Source organism: Schistocerca cancellata, chromosome 4, assembly GCF_023864275.1.
Source record: "Schistocerca cancellata isolate TAMUIC-IGC-003103 chromosome 4, iqSchCanc2.1, whole genome shotgun sequence".
Taxonomy (NCBI): domain Eukaryota; kingdom Metazoa; phylum Arthropoda; class Insecta; order Orthoptera; family Acrididae; genus Schistocerca; species Schistocerca cancellata.
The window spans coordinates 700,651,486-700,674,474 of record NC_064629.1 but is presented as its reverse complement, the minus strand read 5'-3'; the positions used below and the strand labels follow the sequence as shown (position 1 = coordinate 700,674,474).

The window sequence follows — 22,989 nt, the reverse complement described above, 5'->3', positions numbered from 1 at the left end:
ACCTTCCAGTATTTGTGACAATTATCTGTTGCAGAATCTCGTAACATATTCTGAGTTCAAACGCGGTGAGGTATCTCGAACAGATTGATCTCTTTCTTGCTAACCAGCACGGATGCTGAAAGCGTTGGCCTTGCCCAACCCAACTCGCGCTTTTCTCACGTGACCATCTGAAAGCCGTAGATCAAGGCGGTCAGGGAGGTGCAGTATTTCTTGACTTTGGAGAAGAATTTTACTCAATACCATACCCATGATTACTGTCGAAACTACTATCTATGGCGTATCAAGCGAAATCTGTGACCGGATTGCGGAGCTCTTTTTAGGGAGGACGCAGCGTGTTATCCATGATGGAGGGACGACGACAGATGAGGAAGTAACTTCAGGCGTGTTCCAAGGTAGTGTGTTGAGACCCTTGCTGTTAATGTTTTATATTAATGACCTGGCTGACGAGATTAATAATAACCTGATGATGATGCAGTTATCTTTAGTGAATTTCTCTGTGAAGAGTCCGTAGCTCATAGTCTAGTGGTAACTGGAGCTGCCTCTAGATTTCGGGGTCTCGAGTTTCCGGCCGGGTCCAAGATTTTCGTCGTTCAGGGATGAGTGTTTGTGTTGGCTTCATCACTTCATCTCATCTTCATAGACGTGCAAGTCATCGAAGTTACTTCAAATAGAAAGAATGTCGCCAGATAGACGAACAAACCAGATGGGCCTCCCGGCCAATAATGCTATACGATCATTTCAGTTTACATTCTGAAAAAAAAAGGTGCACACACTTTCAGACACATCTCGATAAGATTTCAAAGTTGTGGAAAGACTGACTACGTGATTTAAATTTTGTGAAATGTAAAATTGGGCACTTTACAAAATGAAAATAAAGAAGTCGAATACTGTGACAACAATATCTATCAGTCAACTGATAGTGATACCTGGGCGTAACAGTATGAAATGGAATGAGCACATACGCTCAGTCGGATGCAAAGTAAGTGGCAGAATGCAGTTCGTTGGCAGCCTGTAAAGGAGCCTGGTTACAAAATACTCCTGAGTTGAATCTTAGAATGTTGCTCAAGTGGATGGGACTCGTAGCACATCGGATTAACATGGGGTATTGCACGTATGTAAAGAAAGGCAGTACGAATGATCACCGGTATGTTTATCATGTGAGAAAGTGTCACTCAAATGCTCAAAAGCCTGAATTGGTAGACATTCGCATATACACGAAAACTATTCCGTTAAAGCCTACTTACAAAGTTACAAGAACCAGCTTTATGTGAGGAAACCAAGAACACACCGTCCGTCCAAGAAGTTCCGTGAATCATTTTTTTCCAGGCGTGTAAGCGACGTCAGAGCAGTAGGTACGGTGGTAGCTTGAACTAACAATTATGGAGAACATTATTCCGTGCATTCGACAAGTCAGTTGTGGGCAGGCGGTGTTAAGTAGCGAACGCGTGTGGCCGTAGTGTGTCAACGTTGTTGTCAAGAACAGCAAGGGAGCAACATCTCTGAATCAAGTGTTCAAGACATTCTCCAGAATGTTTTGAAGAAGAGAAAAGAGTGTGTGAAGTGTTTGACCGCACACCGTGATTCCAGAACAAAAGCGATGCGTGGACGCCTGCCGCTACTTTATCGAAATTCAAAATGAAAACGTTGGTGCAGTATATATGTACACTTTTTGCCCAAAATAAGATTTAATTCCATTGAATAGTTTGAAAATTGCTTGATCGTATAGTGCAAGAATGAGATCCACCGATGGGACCAATTCAGAATAATATAGGGAATGAGCTTGTCGACGTAGGGAGTTTGAAGCAAGAACCAGGCATGCTCAGGGCTTGCTTAGTCATTACACCAAACAGTACCCAGATTCTGGCGTGTCAGATACATCCAAGCAGTTCACTGTGGTTGATGTTGCCCAAGATCTATTTTTAGGCTTCTCGTCCCACCCAAAAAACCTGTTTCGGTCTAACCTTAAGAGTGCTGATAATGAGAAGTTTTTTATTTTATATTACAAGTTCTTTGAGTACTCCATTGCACACAAGCATGTAGTTTGTTGTAGTGCTTCATTATCACAACTTATCTATCATGATTTCATTATTGTAAAAGCCTTAACTACATTGGCTTTTCCTGAGGAAAAACTTTATGACGTGATTCTGCCAGTAAATATGAGAAATATGAAGATGTCATAAAGCTTGCCGAGATGTATGTGCCAGCATGAGACACGGAATTTTATAACAAGGTGGTCTGTGACAGAACTGTTACGGATGGTACATAATTTTCATCAGAAGGAGAAGCACAATGAATTTTCTTATGAATCTTCCACACCTACGAGGGTATCCTTTTCCTTTTTTTATAATTCTCAGACTTCTCATAATATCCAGTAACCACTAAGGAGATAATGATTGTTGCTTCATTACATCATATTAAAAAATGAGATTTGTTTCACGCAATAGCGAGAGAAATCCAGTTTTTAAAAATTCAATAAATATCATAAAATATATTTTTAGTTTTGTAATAAGTTATTATGGTGTGTTGGCGGCCTAAATAAAGGTTGGGAAAAGACAATACCGATTAGTAAAGTTCTCTAATCTCTGGACAGTTTTTTCTGTTTTACTCCAAAGTATGTAAATGTGACTTATCTGGTTATTGCACCAATGCCTTTATCCTGCTATGGAAAAAATCATCACAGGTGACGACACTTGATGTTATCAGTACGAACCTATCACGAAACAGCACAGTGCAGAAATTTACGCGAAGGGTCAACAATCTGACGATGTAAACGACATTCAGGCCAATGCGACGCGCGAGTTAAAAACATCCCAAAGAATGGCTTTTTGACAGTTTCACATGGTTGTATGAGAATTCTGTGCGTTGTAGTCAAATAGGGGGAGACTAAGTAGAACGTATGTTGCATTAAAACCAAGAGTCTCGAAATTTTTGGACTGACGAGGAGTATATCACAATTCACTACATACCGCTCTCGGATGGAGCGCGAAGACAAGCTCACAAGGTGACTGTACGAACTTCCCCTCACCGATTTCATTCATTTTGACAGCGTCTGTAGGGCACGAGGGGGGCTTCAACATATGTAAACAGAAAGACGAAACTCACAACCGTTTACGAGAAAACCGAGTTTAAAATTTTAGGCGTTCTTATGTGCTTTGTAGGGTCACTAGTATCCAAGGAGTACGCTGCCGATCGAATAACCGCTTAGTTTCATAAACGCAAGAACTCTGAGTCGAATTCCGCTGCCGGTACTACTTTTTTGTAAGCTATCTGCACCAATATCTGGATGTGCGCTTCGATATACAGTACGTGGTGCATTGAGAACTTGTGTGACGACCGACAACCGTTCATGTACGTAAACCACGTTTGTTTTACAACAGGTACACTGAAAAAACCAAGCACACGAAAAAATTTTCCTTTCATAAAATGTATTGTATGTCGCAATAATTCTTGTTTTCCATGTTTCTAGGATCAGCGTCATCCTGATTCACGTCGCCCTTCATAGGTTACATATTATGCTTGTCGCAAATATAGGTACAGTAATATAGATAATATTACCTATATTGATTTTTAATCGTAAGTTCTCGTCTATCCTTTTTTTTTTTTTTTTAAATTGCCGCTCTGTTTAAGAGTTGGGGTTGGGTTGTTTTGTGGGAAGAGACCAAACTGCGAGGTCATCGGTCTCGTCGGATCAGGGAAGGACGGGGAAGGAAGTCGGCCGTGCCCTTTGAAAGGAACCATCCCGGCATTTGCCTGGAGCGATTTAGGGAAATCACGGAAAACCTAAATCAGGATGGCCGGACGCGGGTTTGTATCATCGTCCTCCCGAATGCGAGTCCAGTGTGCTAGCCACTGCGTCTGTTTAAGAAAAATCTTCTTTTTCTATGATAAAGATTAGGAAAATAACAAATGTAGAATTAAATACTGATAATTTGCACAATCATAATAAATATGTTCTTAGAATTACGTGGGACTGAATAACAGTATCGGCAGCAAGACGCGATCCAGGGATCTCTATCTTATGAAGCTAAGCGCTTCGTCGCTCAGCTGAGGATTTCTGAAATATTAACAACCATACAAAATGTATAAGCACGCCTAAAATTTCCAAACTCGTTTTTTCTCGAAAACGGTTGAGTGTTGCATCTTCCTGTTTACATATGTCGAAGACCTAGTTTCAGATCGCAGATTTTCTCCGTTCTGGGACTGAGTGTTGTATTATCCTTACGTTCGTATCGCTATAATTGACATTACGCTGTTGAGACGCCTGAATAGGCACTGCCCGGAAGCCAATAAATTGAAAAACAAAGTCCTAGTCGTGCTCTACATACCCTGTAAATATGAATTAAATCGGTGAGGGAACGCTGGTACGGGTTCCTTGTTTGATGAGTTACAGCGCGTTTGGGCATTCATTATACCCGCGGTCCACACGTAAATGGAGTGAGAAGAATCCTCAATAAGGTGTTTAATAGGAAATACCCTCTGCCACGCGCGAGACGGTGGTTTGGAGAGTAGAGATGCAGTTTTAGATGGAGCCGTAGTTGTGAGGTAATAAGCAAGTGCGTAGCGCCCCAGCCAGAGCGGCATCGTGCTTAGCGCCGTTTTGAGGCCGGCCGCGGTGCAGATGATGGCGGCGTGTGGGCAGGCGCGGCAGAGCCGGCGCGGCGTTGCGACATGCCGACGTCAGCAACAGCATTTGGCGCGGCCCGGCTGTCCACTGCACGGCGCCTACGGTACACTCCTCTCACGCAAAAACGCGCCTCACACAACGCCGGGCGCACGGCTGCAGCTGCGTTCCCCGTCTCGATCCTCGATATTATAAAAATACTAGCGGACGCGACAGTGCTTCCCAATTTCTAATATGCATTGGAATTGGATGTACGACCTAATCTGCTCCTCCTTATTACCAACACGGGACGGCGTGCCGACTCTTTGCACAAGTGGAAAAAGAACTTCAAGTTGTTGTTGTGGCGCTGAAGAGCAGGTAGTTCGCCATGTAATTCAAGAACGTCCTCTGAGCGCTTTCCCTGGGGAGCCAACAGATTTCCTGCTGATGACGGAGGGATCAATAGACTATTCTCTTGGCCTGTGTATTAGTTTGTAGTTTCTTCTTCTTCTTCGCGGGTGAATCACTTAGGACCACGCGTTATCAACATTTGTTGGCCTTCCTTTTCGCCCAGTATTCCTTCATAAACAACGAATGGGCTAGCTTTCGTTGCCTAGACCACGTATGTCTGTTAGTTTTTCTCTCTTCTTCCTCAAAACCCCGTGTGTTTGTGATTTTTCTGATTTCATATCTATCCTGTAGATTTGGAGACCCTAATTCTCTCAGGTCTTTTTCCGTCTGTTTGTACCAGTTCGGTCTTGTAGTTTTGTTCTTTAAAAATGTGTGGCTTTGGTGTGTTAACCTGTTTGAATCCATTCTTTCTAAATGTCCCATGAATTGGATTCTTCTCATGCGCATTGTGTCTATTATTTTGGAGATATTTTTATATATTTCTGCATTGGGTTTTGGACAATGCACACCATCTTTAGTTCTTGGTCCTAGGATTTTCCTCATTATTTTGTAGTTTAAGATAATTATAACAATATTTTTTGTGATGTAGCCATACGCTATTTGTGTGTGTGTTTGTGTGTGTGTGTATGTGGTGTCCCACATCCCCTCCTAAAACACTGGACCGATTTCAACCACACTCGGTACATATGTTCCTTATTGTCAGGCAACAGTTGTTGTGGGGGTGGGGGGTAAAAATCACCTAATTATCATAGTTTACGAGACGTGACGTCATAAACAATGAAATACGTAAACAACTGCCGCATCATACGTTACGTTGAAATCTATTACTTATGTGCTGTTAACTCTATTCGCAGTAAATTTCGCAGACAGTATCAACATATGCTTCTAGATGCACCTACAAAAGTATATTATGGTACCACGCATAGCTCAGGAGTATGACGTCATAAGCACTGAGATGCGTGAAAAACTGCTGCATTGTGCATGACGTTTAAATTTATTACTTCTTTTCTAATCACTCTACTCGCCACATATTTCACAGACAGTATCCACATATGCCACTGAATGTAACTACACAGCTGGTCGGAGTGGCCGAGCAGTTTTAGCCGCTTCAGTCTGGAACCGTGCCACCGCTACGGTCACAGGTTCGAATCCCGCCTCGGGCATGGATGTGTGTGATGTCCTTAGGTTAGTTAGGTTTAAGTAGTTCTAAGTTCTTGGGGACTGATGAAAAAAATGGTTCAAATGGCTGTCAGCACTATGCGACTTAACTTCTGAGGTCATCAGTCGCCTAGAACTTAGAACTAATTAAACCTAACTAACCTAAGGACATCACACACATCCATGCCCGAGGCAGGATTCGAACTTGCGTCCGTAGCGGTCGCTCGGTTCCAAACTGTAGCGCCCAGAACCGCACGGCCACGCCGGCCGGCGGGACTGATGACCTCAGATGGTAAGTCCCATAGTGCTCAGAGCCATTTGAACCATTTTTGTAACTAAACTAATATATCATTTTACGAAACATAGTTCAAGAGAGATGACGCGATAAACACTGAGATGCGTGGCAATATTCCACATCATGCGTCAGGTTTTAATACATTTACTCTTTACTACTAAGACACTCCTACAGTAACGTCAACTTAAGGGAATCCTTGACACCTGATAGCGCTTTGGCAGCTTTCAACTACGAAGTGCAAACGGCTGTAGGCAAAAAGAATAACCGTTTATAGAGCTATGAAGACGCGTTGCCATACAGACGTTTACAAAATCGCGCTGTCGACACGCGAAGCAGCTGCGCCTAGCGTACAGATACTGTTCGGGATCATCTCACAGCGAGTCTACTGCAGGAGTACATATAAGGTTTCGTTTCTAATAGAAAATTGGCAAAATGAATACCCGAGCAATGCTAGGTTTGTCAACCAGTCTATCCGTCACCCCTCCCTCCTGTCCGTTTGCTCTTTCGCCTTCTCTCTGACCCTGAACCCTGTTTATTGTTAACGCAAGCAAAACCTTGATTCGCAACTGAAAGCGCTTAAAATAAGTGGGTAAATCCGGTTGGGATATTGGTATACAGAGTATGAGAAGACGTCTCCAGCTACTAGATCTGTGAGGATAGTAACTTCAGTGGCAATATTTCGCACAGTTTTGATCTTAGAACAGGTAGGATTACAAGTTTCGAACGATTCAGATTCCGGAGTAGTAGTCTAGTCATAAGCTGATAAGCCATAAACACAACTTTCCTGTTTTTTTGTTAAAACCGACTCCGGGGAAGAAGCAAAACGAGACATCGTTGTATATACCATTTTTGTTTAAAATTATACAGGGTGTCCTATTTATCTTAACCACACTAAATAACTGTTTGACCTTATGCGAATTACAAAATGTTTGAAAGAAATGTTCTTTAGCCGTGAGGGGGACATCAATCAGCATATGATTGCCTTCGTTGTAGCCTTGTTATTTTTACAAAGATATGAACAGTGGTATGACTTTTTTAAATGGCACCCTGTATTTTTGATTTGGTAATTCATTTCCTCTCCTAAAGACCTATTCAAAAATGTATCACAGTGTACTGAAACACAACGTTATTAATTACACAACACAACATTGACTTTGAGCCAGGGATCACAGACTCGTCCACTTGCTGGAGTTGTCAGAAAATAAATGAAAACGAAGTAATAGCATAACCTGACATTGACTTTGACTTTCCTGTACCATGCCCAGGAGTAGAACATTCAAAGGTGCTCAGAGTTGTGACTCTGGACACCGATACACTGGTTCACTCGTGAATGAAAGAATTATTTACTGTCCGCATCTCGTGGTCGTGCGGTAGCGTTCTCGCTTCCCACGCCCGGGTTCCCGGGTTCGATTCCCGGCGGAGTCAGGGATTTTCTCTGCCTCGTGATGGCTGGGTGTTGTGTGCTGTTCTTAGGTTAGTTAGGTTTAAGTAGTTCTAAGTTCTAGGGGACTGATGACCGTAGCAGTTAAGTCCCACAGTGCTCAGAGCCATTTGAACCAATTATTTACTGCTTCCAGTGTTGCCTGCTGAAGTGAATTACAAGCAAGCACGATACGTTCCTGCATGTCCTCTGGAGTCGCTGGAAATTCGCGATAGACAACGTCTTTAACGCATCCCCAAAGAAAAAAGTCAAGAGGATTTAAATCAGGAGACCTAGCAGGTGAAGTAACTGTTCCTCCTCGAGCAATCGATCTGGCAGGATACCTTCGGTTCAGAACACGACGTGCACTCAAGTCATTATGTGCTGGACATCCATCGTGTTGATACCACATAAGCATTCTGCTTTTTAGCGGCTCTTCATCCAGAAGAGGCGGAAGAATTCGTCTGATTCCTCAGACGCTGTGCCGTTTAGATTACCATTGATGAAATAAGGGCCATTAATTGTAGTACCAAGCATCCCACACCAGACGTTAACTTTCCACTGGCGCTGATGTTCCACCTGTCTAAGCCATCGTGGGTTGGCGCTGGACCAATAATGCATGTTCCTTGTATTTATATGCCCTTTGTTTGAGAAGGAACATTCATCGGTAAATAGCACATTGGAGAAGAAGTTCGGGTTGGCGATGATTTGCTACTGTGCCCACTGACAGAACTGTACACGATTCTGGAAATCATTCCCATGCAGTTCTTGATGTAGGTGTACATGATAAGGTTGGAACCGGTGACGTGTAAGAATACGATGTACACTGGTTTTAGGAATGGCAATATCGTATTCTAGCTGCCGTGTCCACACATGTGGATTCATAGCAACGGAAGCGAGAACAGTAACTTCGGCAGCTTCGTCTGTGCGAGTGCTACGACGATTGCGTTGTCGTGGGTTGAAACTTGCCGTTTCCTGAAGCGTCGCAACAAGACGGGAAAACATCCGTTCGAATGGTGGGTTCTTGTCTGAATATCGCTCTCTGCACAGTTCCGATGCCTGCGTAGCATTTCGCCTACCTTCAACAACAACAACAACAATAATAATAAAAGAAACGTTATGTCGATGCAGTTTGTAGGAAGGACAGCTTTTATTCTATGCCTAGTCTCCACAACAGTATTTAAAAGGACTTAACTACTGTACTAAATGTACCCGTACATAAGAAAACAGTATTGCAATTACTGTCTGCTGACTTATATTCCCCATAGATGAGTAGCATTTCTGCCTCCTCTTCATTGGTATACGTTCTACTCACACACTTCTTCAGTTGACGATGGTTGACAGAATGACGACTGTGCATTCTACTTATGTTTAGATTTGTTCTCTGTCAATGTCATCACGTGGATGTGTTCCATTACCCTGAGTACCTGCACTAAGCGCTGGGAGCGTCAACGTCAATGTTGCGTTATGTAATTAATAACGCTGTGTTTCAGTGAATGGTACACTGTGACACATTTTTGAATAGGTCTTTAGGAGAGGACATGAATTACCGAATAAAAAATACAGGGTGCCATTTAAAAAAAGTCATACCGCTGTTCATATCTTTGTAAAAATCAAAGCTACAAAGGAGGCAATCATGCTGATTGATGTCCCCCTGACGGCTAAAGAACATTTGCTTGAAACATTTTGTAATTTGCATAAGGACAAACATTTATTTAGGGTGATCAAGATAAATGGGACACCCTGTATATAACGAAAAGAATATGTATGGAACAGAAAATTTGCCTAATGGTTTAAATTCCCTGCTCTCGTAATTAAAACTCATTGCAGGTAGGAAAACTAAACCGCTCTTTTTCAGAGCACAGCACAGAATTTTCTTTCTCGTAGTCGTTGTTAACAGAACTCCTTTACATTAGTCTTTAAACAAATGTAGCCGATGATCATCCGAAAGTTTGAGTATCACGTATAAATTTGAAGAAAATCGGTCAAGAACTTTTTGACTAACAAAATTTCCCATTTAAATATTTAATATTATATACCATATTTATTAAAAAATATGTAGCCTGCACCCGTCCAAATGTTGAATGTTTATTATAGCACTGTCTAAAAACTTGAAGTAAATCAGTCACGGACTTTTCGAGATTTTTGCTGACAATATTTCCCCTTTTTATGCATATGGTCATCAGAGCTTTTATTACTGCAACATGTAAAAATTTGAAGTAAATCGGTCAGGAATTTTTCGAGATTTTTGGTAACTTTTTGTCTTTAAATAGTATTGCAGTTCGTCCATCGAAAGTGTACTTCGGTAACACCACATAAGCGTTATCTTCATCTACGGCTAGAAAGCCGTGAAAAGATATCGTAACCAAATTGCATCCAGAATCGTGTCTCTGTGCATCCCTCTACATTCAACATAATCTCCCATCACAATGCTGTTTCCTTCTACATCTATTCTTCGCAAGTCACGTTACGGTGTGTGATGAAGAGTACAGCTGACAGCTATATCATTGAACTCATTCTCTGTTCCACTCGTGAATGGTGAGTGAGAAGAACGACTGTCGATAAACCTCTGTAAGAGCACTAACGTATCTGATTTTCTCGTCGTGATCGTTTAGCTAGAAGTATATGCCACGAAGTAATATGTTTCCCTACTCTTCTTCGATTGCATTCTCTCGGAATGTCAACAGTAAAATATTACCGTGATACACAACGCCTTTATTGTAGTATGTGCCACTGAAGTTTCTTGACCATCCCCGTCCCGCTCTCGCGATTCTTAAACGATCCCGTGTCGAAACGTGCACTCATCGTGGTTGTTCTCTGATTCTTCCATTAGGGGTCCGTGCTCCTCAGTCAGCCTATAAAATTAGCGATTTTTAGGACTTTTTGGAAAAACAAATGAAGCATCATCGCAAATCTTTTTGCATATTACTTATTGATTCTTGATTAACATTTTACGATTAAAAAAAATCACTCATCATTAAGCCGCAACCGAAAAGTTAAAGTTGCTCTGTCCAGAATGAGCGTTGTCCATGACGGACGTCCTACAGTCTACAAATCTTATCTGAAACCAAAAAGCAAACAACTGCGCTAATGTATAGGGCATTGCGTACGGAGTAAGTACACCGTTTTCCTGAAATTTGGCAAAATAATAAAATGGCTGTCGTTTGAAACAAAGACGTAGTTCTGTCCTTCGTTTTTGGTTACGTTTTTGCAGTAACTAATGAATAAATTAAAATAAAAAATAACCTGTTACTCTTTGCGGACATGTCCGAGGAACAGTTCAGCCTAATTTAAAAAGTCTATCTTCATTAGAGTGTCAATGCATTCCGTCAGCCTGAAATACACTGTATCTCAAGCTGACGGAATTGATTGCGGGTGCACTAATAAAGGAATCTTTCTGAAATTTGGCTCCATTACTCCTCGAGTGCGTCAGCAATGAATAATAGGCTAATTAATTTATTTTAATTTATTCATTAGTTGCTCAAAAACACACAACAAAACTACCTCTTTGTTTCAATCGTCCGCCATTTTATTATTCTGTCAATTTTAAAAAACTGTATTATTATTCCGTGTGGAATATCCTACAGTTTAAGAAATTTTTTTTGTTTTTTGATTTTATATAAGATTTGCAGACTGCAGGACTTGAGTCATGGGCACGACTCATTTTGGAGGGAGCAACTTTAACACCTCAGATGGGGGTTCAATGTTGACTGAATTTCTTCAGAAAAGCCAGAAAATATTGTCCAAGAATCAATAAATAATGTGCAAAAAGATTTACGTTGATTGCCTCATTCGTTTTTCCAAAAAATTGTAAAAATCGCTTATTTTATGGGCTGACACAGCAGAATAGACTACTAATCCATCAATATAAGGATACCGGGGTTCAAATGGTTCAAATGGCTCTGAGCACTATGGGACTCAACATCTTAGGTCATAAGTCCCCTAGAACTTAGAACTACTTAAACCTAACTAACATAAGGACATCACACACACCCATGCCCGAGGCAGGATTCGAACCTGCGATCGTAGCAAATACCAGGCTAATGAGCATGAATTAAGAATAGGTTTTACATCTGTCTTGTAAGCCACTCCTTTCCTGGGTGTATTAAATTTCCTTAAGTTTCTTCTCACGGATTTCAAACTGGCATCTGTTTTTCCTGCAATTAATATTATGTCGTCATACCACTTCAGGTCGCTCTGGACGCTACTCCTGGGTACTTTACGATAATTGCCATTTCCAGCGATTTATCGCTAGTAGCGTAATGCAGCACTAAGGGTTCTCTTCTCCCAATTATGCGTAATATTTTAAATTTCTTTGTGTGCAAAGTTAAGTGCAAGTCCCTGTATCAATCACTGATCATCCGCAGGTCTTCCTGCATTTCGCTAGTCTTCTGGCGTTGCACGTCTTTTTATAGACAACAGCGTAGTCTATAAACAGCCTCATGAAGCTTCAGGCGTTATCCACTAGATTATTTATATGCGATGCCCGTCCAGGAAGTTCCGAGACTGATGTTATCCCTAGCGTATAAGCGACGTCGCCGCGGTAACTACGGTAAACAACCGTTTGCGCTATCGGACAGTCTGTTGTGAGTGCGTCAACATTGTTGTCACAAATCGCAATGGAGCAATGTCTCTAAATCAACTGTTCGAACCATTCTCCAGAAGGTTTTGAAGAAGGAAAGGGTATATGCAAAGTTTGTCCCGCACACCTTGTCTCTCGAACAACAAAAACAACGATGAGATGAGTGGACGCCTGCAGCGACGCGCGGGGGGGGAGGGGGGGGGAGGTCCGATGGTTTGCCAAGACCCAAGACCGAAGGTGCGAATGTGATGCGCGGTTGAACATCGCAAAGGACTTTTCTGACAGTTTCGCATGGTTGTATGAACGTTCTGCTCACTGTACTCAAGTCGGGGGGACTAAGTAATACTAAAACAGCCCTCTTAACTTTTTCCTACTTTTTAAATTAATCCTGTCTCGAAACGTTTTAGACAGACTTATTATAAACAGTAACTGACCTTTGGTTAGTCTCGAAACTGGCGTCTTCACTGATACCGTATTTCTTGACGGTCGGAGGGCATTCGATATAGATATAAACCTCTCGAGTTTCCAGTTGGTGGCGGCACTGACATAATGCGACGTTACGACGATTTTTATACTCATTATCTTCTAGCCAGCATCGAAATCTCGCGGTAAGTCAACACTGCCACCCGGCTGAAAATACGAAAGCTTTTCATCTGTAGTATGCGGCGGGAAAGTCTACATCCACACAACCCTTCCATATAATTTCGCACTATCGTCCAGTGAGCAAAATAGTGCTTACCGGTCATCGGACTAGATTTGTGACTGGATACAGGACTTCCTTGCATACAAAACTTAATCCACTATTCTTAACGAGACGAAATCTACAGATGTAAAGGTGTATTCTCCACCCTAAGGAGTGAACAGTCCAATATTCGGGAGCCATCTCAATTAGACAAGTAGTTAAATACAGCAGATCTTACACAAAGAATAATATAGTGATGGTAACCGAATCTTGAGCGTACTGAGGAACAACAAATATCGTGTCGGTCTCTGTCCACAGTGACACCTCTCGTGATGAAACACTGCATGGCTTAGACAAACTAGCAGTAAGATCAAGCGATATCTCTAATTTGTCGATTCCTTCATTAAGAAATGTTGAGCTTAAATAATAGCGAGGCAAAGTATAACTATCAGATGCAATGGGTTTCAATCAAAATCACACAGGGAGTTCACTACGGTGGACTGCAGCCAGAAATACAATCATCTACAAGATCCACCAGCTGGAAAAGAAGCAGCTGATCCATGTAACGATTACGCCATGCGATTCAAACACGGTACATCTCCAACCCACCTGTTGGATTGAATGAATTTTCAGTCTACGTTCTGTGCGATGGAGAGACATTAACCAAATAATAATTTCGTGGATCAGGCACATGAGATAGGAAAAATAATTTATCCGGGTATTAGTTAACGCAGAGGTTCGTTCTCTAACATGGCGACAGTCTTTCTGTCGTAACATGAAAACCAGCTTGTATTAAATGAGGTCTATAACTATATACAGACGAGCGATATAACTATCTCGAGGCGTTATGTTCATCATTTATGTGCTTCTATGATGAATATTTGCTAATGGTGCACTTACAATATTTTTTTCTAGTGGTATGTGTGTGAATAATTTATTACTATCTCTATCTTTGTAAATGTCAGTTAATGTAACGCATATTAGAATAGCTACAGAAATCATACTATAAAAGTGTATTGAATGGTTGTGTATTGTTGGGCAATTACCAGTAAAAAAAATCGCAACGGGTTCTTGATGTAGCGTACAATAACAAACAAGTCCTCTCCGACACTCACTTATCCGTGATTTGTAGGCTGTGCTTGTAGATGCAAAGCTGTTATTGTACATTTCCAACAATCAATTTACCATTTCAGACAGGAAATTCATTTGCAATGGCAACTTTCAGCTCCTCTGGCTCTGCAGTTCAGAATGTGAAATTTTATCATGTCTGCGGATTCATTATATGCGAACGATGCATAAGTGTCTCTTAAACGAATTTTCTTTCGTGAAACGTCGATGAAATCATGCATTTATGATCTGGACAGGCAAATCAAAAGTTGAAAACAAGCCAAGCGTGATTCTTGATCAGACACGAGAAGTGAGTACATCGGTATTTCCTGTGGCTTAAGCGACTCCAAATAATACTTTCAACGACGATAAATTAATTATTTCACTTCATGCAGCCGTTCTCAAGTGTCTAGTTGCTGTGTTCCTTCAAGTCATCTAATCCACGGCAACGGCGCTAAAACACCATCAAAATCGATAAACTAATGTGAATCCGACTATTGGTTTAAACTCGGAAGTTCTTTGCGAGGCAAGGTACAACTAGAGTATGCCCTTGTCTTTCTCTGAACAGGCTTGCTCAGTCAATTATGATCTTCAATTTAATGCCGACTGCGAATCACAGCGCAAGTAATATTTTTCGCATTTAAAAATCAATGTCAGGGCTTAAGCAAGCGATTAATCACAGAAAAAATGATAGCACTAACTGGGAATTGATTACTGAACCTTTGGTCTGCTTTTTTTAAAATTTCGTTCGCTTTTAAGAAAACCTAATGTTGCATCAGTTTTGACAACCAAAAATTCCCTTATCTTGATGACTGATAAAATCTTAACTCGCGCAAATTGAATTTTTCTTTCTTCTGACGTCGCCAGTGAGACAGACCCTTCTCCTCTGAACTATGCAGATTATCCAAAGAAACTATGCTTCATAGCGAGGCTCATATAGCTCATCCGTGAGTTGCTTTATAAATTTTTCCGGAAGATATGTGAGAATCTTGATGGGGAAGAATTGCTCAATGTTGTGCTTCTCGCAACACAAGTAAATAAATTTTATGCTATGTTTTTATTGTTGTTGTAGTTGGAATTTGAAATTACATTGTGTCGTCTTTTCGTATATTCTTGTTCTTCATAAGCAGTTTAACTTTTTATGTATCGCTTTATAGATAAATCTGCACCTAACCGTCACCAAACTGATTGCTGAACAGTACTGAGATCGTGATACTCTTATGAGTTGTTCTGATGTGCGAGTAGAGGTGTCATACTTATAAGCGGCATGTTTCGTTAACAAATTAAAGATTTATAGTCATAATAGGATATGAAATGCAGCTGCAAAGTTTTATGAGTGTCTAAATAGTATAACATCGTAAGAAATTCGTGTTTTATTCGTATGACCACGAACATACAACAGCTCGTAAAACACAAAAGAGGGGGAGTGTATACGCGACGCTGAAGGAGTCTATGCGCGACGCTATATGACGGCAACAGCTTAGTTCAAATGGAGAGAAAACCTCACCAATATTTATTTCTTATTCTGCATGCCCCCTGCAATTGCAACACATTCCTGTTAGTCTTTACAAAAAAAGAGGTAAAAATAGCTTGGCAATAACTTTACCATGCAGAGAATAATGTCTGTAGGGAAAACTTAAGCACACCATGCAGAGCAAAAATTGGCGATCGCAGAGAAAACTGAAGCACGCCATGCATGGACTGATAGTGTCCTGGAGAACTAGAAGAAGCCACACACACCAAGCTGAAATTTTATAGCGACGGTATAAGAGGCTAACGGGTGCAAGGGAAGAGTTGATTCGTACAACTGGACACCCCAAGTGGCCGGGCACACACTGTTTCAACAGCCACGGTGTTGGCGGACCACAGCAATTCTCCGCTCGGAACACAAGACATGTGCTGACGAACCAAAACCCTTACTCAACCTGTTCAGCGTTTTGTGATAATGTGCACAGCTCTCAAAAATCACTGCCTCAACTGGCACGAGCACAAACTACCTAACGTATTCGGGCCTGTATCTACGACGAAAGATCTTGATATGTGATTGCACCGGAACATTCGCTTCTATCTAAACGTGTTATTCATTTATTGAAGAGTGTCATTTGAAATAGTTACTCAGTGCCTAGGCCACTGAAGATATTATAAATATATAATTACATTCGCAGCCAGTTCTCTCAGCAAGAGCGGACACAAAATTAAGAACATATAAACACCTCATTTCGTTCGTAAAACTTACTCACAAGCTATTCACAACTGGCAATGTATTCAACTTACAGTAATGAGTTGGTTCTGCGATGCCCCGTGATATTTCCTTATTAGAATAACCTAGTTTCATTTATCAAATTGAACGGGATGTCGTACTTCACGAAGTAACAAAAAATATGTTGTCTTGTTCCTGTTGATTTGTTTTTATTTCATTCCAACGCTACACGTATGTTTCTAAGAATAAATCTCAGGCCGAGACGTGTGGATCACATGTCTATGATTAAGTCAAAGGGAAGGATAAAGCAGAAAGCCGTTGTTTTCATCGCAAACAGAAATTATCTTCAGATTCAAACGCATTATGACAATATCATCATCACCACTCTCACATTCGGCCTGTTCGAACGCAGAGGCAAATAACTCTAGCGTAAGGTATGAAACTGGTATTAAAGTCTAAGCTAATCGGATGAGTTAGAATCATCCAGTTAAAGATTTTACTTTGGTATTTAATTTGCTCTACAGATAAAACCAATAAAGAACATCGACTAATTCACATAGCCTCGACTGGGTAACTATATTTAAAAAAACGTTGACAGTTCCGAAGACTAAGAAAAACTTAGCACGAACGTCTATAATTATAGAATGTACTGTAATGGGTTATTGGCAAATCAGGGGTCTATTAGATGCAAAATATAACTCTCAGAAATTTCTGAAAAGTCTTTGGTTTGTTTATGTCATGTAAAACACGAGGGAGTTGTTTCTTATGGCAAAGTATATATAGTGTTCTATGATAACATAACTGGCGAACGTAAACAATATTTTCAAAAGTGATTTGTACACCAGGAGTAATCCTATGGAATGATATAACCCTAAACATCGGCCCCCACAATGCCATGAATGAATACTAAGAACTGTATCACCTGATCGTGAGTCGCTGGGCGACTTCAAACACGTAATGGGAAAATAAAAATTCTATCATCACAAAAGACGACCAGTTGCAGTCGTTCCTGAAAACCTTTATTCGTCACCGTCGCAGTGTCCCATGCCCTTAAGGGATACAAGTTTTACATAATTTATTTTCAGGAAAGCATTGTGTTGATTTTCATTGCTACAGTAGCTTTCGTTTATTTTCGCAACACCACAATCCGGTACCATATTCTTAAACGGGATTTTTTTTTTTGAAAATTATGTCTAGTGCATAATCATTTTGAGATCGCGCCTATTGTTGTGTATAGGGAAGCGTTTGAAGTCTGTTAATAATGTAAATGAGGCTGAATCTGAAGAACATTGGCACTTTTGTGCACGCAGTGAGCGTTTTAGAATTTAAAAAATTATGGAACATTGATTTTCATTTGGGACAGTTACAGACCCGGTGAAATCAGCAGTTCAAACAAAGCGGAAGAATACGGGTTACGTGTAACATGAATTTCAAACATAGGATGCGACAAGAATCTTCAGTCCATGATTAGGGGTGCTAAAATTTATGTTTCCATGAGCTCCGAGAACTATCCATTTCTCAAACCTAAGTTACTGTGAAGGAAATTAAAGCGACTTGATGGACAAGTTCATCATTGTCACCTTCCTATAAAATACACTTTCTAGGTTTGCTAGTGGAGTGCTACATGTACTCCTTTACTTTAAAGCTCAAATAAGATATTCGCCTTCAGATATAGTGCGATTTAATTTTTTTTTACTGGAGAGGAAAAAGTCTGACGCCTTGGGAAACAACTATGCTTTTAGAAACAATCAGTCGCTAATAAATGTGAGTCAATCAGGTGGCACCATTAGTGTTGTATATTTTGTTTGGAGCTGCTCTGAATTTGAAGAGAAGCTAAAAATTCCTGTAGTAGTTAAGAGAGCCACTTAAGTCATTGTCTTAAAAAAATATGTGAAGTGTCGACCGAAGATTCTTTTGTACCTAGGAAGAACATGACAACCCGGTATAGTTTTTCTACTTATCAGGCAGACAACACTTCAGTACCACACGCCAATTATGGTAGATGCGATCACTATAATTAAGAAATTTGTAATTCGTTTTAATTTATATCCTGTAAGGCAGTAAAAATAAAAGCAAATAGCTGAATTGTAAATATGTCTTCTGCCGGAGTAACTAATTACGTCTTTTAAGGTTCGAGGATAAAACAATTACCGATACTAGAGATCTGACAAAAACACAGCTTTCCTATCGACGGTAAAGCAAAATGATCTTCTCTGTACCTCTCCTTGTAACTCGGATATCATTAAATATTCTGATCTGCTTCGGTAACGCATTGCGCGGTAAAGTTTTCACGCAGATAAGTCGTGGCCACTCTTCATCCAGCATGTCAGTTTGTACGCCACTGGCGCTCATTGAAGATAAATGCGGAATGACGAGTGGGCGAGTAATCGATAGAGGTGCTTGCTGGGCCGCCGTGGCACACGCAAGACGCAGGCCTTGCTCGCGCTGCACAGGTATAACGATTCATGTCAATAGATTTCACCTGGCTTGATGTGTCAGCTCAGCACCTTAGCGCAAACAGCGGGCCACGGAATCCAAAACAAAAAACGTAACGTGCACACTAGGCAGTTAATATTACATAGAATGCAACCCTACGCCAATATAATGTGTTTAGTGTCTGACAGCTCTGCCTACTCGGCATAGCACTTAATAAATTTAGTCGATAATGGACGATGAAGAACAAAAAGCAATCCCACGCAGGTGACAAAGCGCTTCCAATACCACTTTCAGTCATTCAGTCACCGTCTAAGTAATCGGAAAAAGTCAGCAGATAACAATAAATGTTTAGAATGTATGAAAGGAAAACAGTTCATCACACTCGTCAGATATCCAAAAATACTTCTGAGCTATTCCTTTTTTGACGAAAATTGCGCTCAGTACGTAGTGCGATTTGTTTACTTGTTACTTGAAATCTAAAAATGCAAAAGCGCTCTGTAACGTTTAATGATACACAATGTAGCGCAATTCGGTTATTATCCACACGCCTTTGTTCCTTGAAAGAAGGACGCCTATTGGAGACAAATTCATTGTCCGAGTTTCATAAATAAAAGCCGCGGGAACGTGAAAGACTGTATCAAAGCTGTTTGTAATACAGAAATAAATTAATCGTTAAACGTGTACAGTGTATTTTTAACGAGAACGTTGTTTGTTTTCATCGATAGCAACACATCTTAATTATGTCACTAATAACGTAACCATACTCGACTCATATTGTGGCCCTGACCGTAACCTTTCTCTTTTTCTATTTAATCTTAGCACGCGGATGATGCACTGGGGTTTTTTCCCTCGTGTCTTTGATGTAAACAGAAAATTAAATACCATACTCTGTACTGTATCCCTCATCACACAGTTTGCATCCTCTCATGCTGCATTTGTAGCTACGTATCTTACTCGGAGGATCACAAATGATCTGACGTAATCGCACATACTATCACAGGCATGTACTAATATTTGGGGGACTTCAGATCTCGGTTCATACGAATGTTCTAAACTATGTAAGGACCTTTTACTTCTTAGTGCAGAGTCGCACTATCAAACAAAACGGAGTATATAAAAATCAAGACGTAAGTAATAACTATTTTTCTGGTTTGGAACCCTGCAATAAGTGATAATACAAATAATAATTAGTAAGTGAGATTATTGAAAGACACCTTATACATCCTTCGTTGATGTTTCTATACTGTTGTTTCGACATCGTAAACAGAAATTGGCACGATGTATGATTACTAACTCACTATGTAAATTTTGCCGATTTTGTTAAGTTTGCAGAAGAGAATTTCCTACAGAGCAATTAAGGTAAGTGATAAACGAAAATAAATCTGTCAATGAGGAACATGAAGTTCGAATAGTTAAATGCGTGACTAATCATCCTTCTCTATCAAAGTGAGTTTTCAGAACAATTAATGTCTTTGTGCTTTAATCAGCGATAATGACAGCGATGTGACTGTAGCATTCACAAAGTACACTGCAAAAACCTGAGAACTATCACATTAATGAAAAAAACTGTTATTCAGATCGTTTTGATAATGTTTGTTTCATCGGACACTTACACAAGTAAATTCATTAGTGTAACTGTATAACTTTTACAGGCTACTTAGCTTAATTGTTAATGGCTCCATAAACATATCGCTGTAAGTAGCATACAAGATTTATCAGTTCATAAAATGCAGCGAATAAACATTTGTACGGCGAAGAAGGTGTATGTGTAAGCGAGTATGAGTCACAATACAGCTGTTCGTATACACAGATTTAAGAAATTAAATACTGTCCTTAGTTAAAGCTCTCGGTAATTATCAGTCGTGCTAGTGCCCGCATTGCAAGTACGTATAATTTTTTCCTATATTCTAGACAGTTTTACACCAAATCCTACAAAGATAATTCAGCACATGATTATAAAAACAAACCATAAAAATTTCATTCAACACCTCCTTTATGTCATTAAACATATTTTACTGACAGCTGTAAATCCATGTACAATTAATAACTCCGAAGCACTGTTCAAAGATGCGCAAGATTTTCCCTAATTCATCAATAGCGAATCTAATTGCTTTCAGCTGAGTGTGTAAAGTTGATACAGTAATGCACACAAAGTACGGATGCGTGGCAGTGAAAGAAATGGTTTCACTTCCCTGGGACAATACAGTAATTATATATGAACAAAGCAGTACACTTTTATTAAATAAGAGAATTAACTACGAAGTTTAAAATTACTGAAATTCTCTGAAACTTGAGTACAAATTATCCTTCAATAACGGTTTACCTATTACGAACGTTCAAATCTTTAGCAAAAAGATTCTTGCTCTTAAAATTATGTGTGTAAATTTGTAATACAAACAAAATACTGTTAGCACAGTAGTGTGCAATCAGAGCAAGCCATTCTTATTCATGCAGAAGACAAATATCATTAGGGAATTATTACACTGAAAACTCTTAAATAACAATCAGCAGTTATCACCTAAAGACAATCATGCAGGCATAAAAACTGCTGTCCCCTCTGTAAAAATGTATTTCGAATGATTTCAAGTAATACAGATTTCTTAATTAATGTGTAGTGGAGCTAATTAATTCTACAGTAATTACACATCAGCGTCGCAAACTATGCACAATACTATAGCTGAACTAAAATTTCGCGTCTACACCGCCGAGACAATTTCCTTTACTACTATCACTGGACAACACAGTTTACTGTTAGAGTGCACTGACCTTAAGTTCCTCTCGACTGTATTTTCTCCTGCCCTGGAAGTTCTCGTCTCACACTCCTGTGCGCTATTTTCATTCGGTTAGTTTACTCCTACACGAGTCCGCTTTCCTTACACGCAATCGCTGACAACTAAAAGTATCTGTTTATAGTTTAGTGTATGTGTAACAAACCTAGCGAATGTCAAGGACACGGTCGAACCACGTGGTACTGTCAGTACACTCGTAAATCACATCTCTATGTGCTATTTTCAAGCAGTTGTAGGTCACTGTGCGTCTGCGTGAAGTTTAGAATCAACCCGAGCACAAGATGGTCGCCTGTGAACTTGGGTGTCAGGCGAAGCAGGCAGCATTCAGCGTAGCACGAACGAGCGCCGAGGCTAGATTATGGAACACTCCAAGTCAATAATCATATCCCCTCCCCGTCTCCGCAGCGGCCAATCCCCTCCTTTCCCCTCCCGCCCCCGCCACCGACCAGTGCTTCCTACATTCTAAATACGACAGCAGCTGCGAGGTGGGGAGACAAAGGGCTCGCCTCACGCACGAACCTCGTCTACCGCTCCCGGAATTAGTCGTTTGTGCATTTAACAACAAATGCGTACACGGCCTCGTTAGTGTACTCGCATTTACGAGAACCTCGTTCGGAAACTGCAATCTACGTATCACTGGCCACCGCAATCGGCGACCACGCTTTCGTACTTTTCAGTGCACATCTCGACAGATTTTCAGAATGCGTAATGTCAATATGTTTGCATCGCACACGCAGTAATCACCGAACTCACCGAGCGGCTGCTTGCAGTTTCAATGACGCACTTACCTGTTACTGTCGCTGTGATCTTGCGTGAAAATAGGCACCGCTAGGCAGTGGCACGTCTCGACGCTGTGGAGACACGCCTGAGAAAGCGGAAGGAGGCGGCCGGTTTGGCGACGGAGCGTGTCCAGTAAGATATCGGTCGTTAGGTGCCGCGCTGGGTAGGTTTTGAGTTGCCGGCTAAGCCTGGTGGGGAGCGCTGTGCACGTCAGAGGGAGGGGGCGGAGGGGGGGGGGGGAGGGGGAGGGAAGGGCGCGCGAGGAGGGGCGGCAGCTCCGCACGCGCGCTCAGCCTCACTGAAAACTCTGGAAAATATCTGCACCGGCTGCTGCTCCCGTATTACGCGCCCAATTTTAGCAATGATTGTTATGGCACGACGCGGAAAAGCTCTCACGCACGCATGTTTGGGGCTCCGTACTGCAGTACACTCTCTTGCATCTCGCTGCAATCGTAACACAGGGGCAAGGAGTGTCGTCTGCACAATTGTGAACGTGTACCAGAGAATAATTCTGCTGCCATGCTCAAAC

General features: G+C 40.9%; 1 long non-coding RNA gene across 2 annotated transcripts in view; it reads right to left on the bottom strand.

Moving 5' to 3' along the window:
* Positions 1-22,604, bottom strand: part of LOC126184743 (uncharacterized) — a 555,678-nt gene extending 533,074 nt beyond the window's left edge. The window contains exon 1 of one of the 2 annotated variants that reach the window (XR_007536869.1): positions 22,469-22,604. This is a non-coding gene — a long non-coding RNA (uncharacterized LOC126184743). Of the gene's footprint in view, positions 1-21,657; positions 21,977-22,468 lie in introns of those variants that run through there. The other variant, XR_007536870.1, reaches the window with a different exon arrangement.
* Positions 22,605-22,989: the final 385 nt, after the last annotated feature.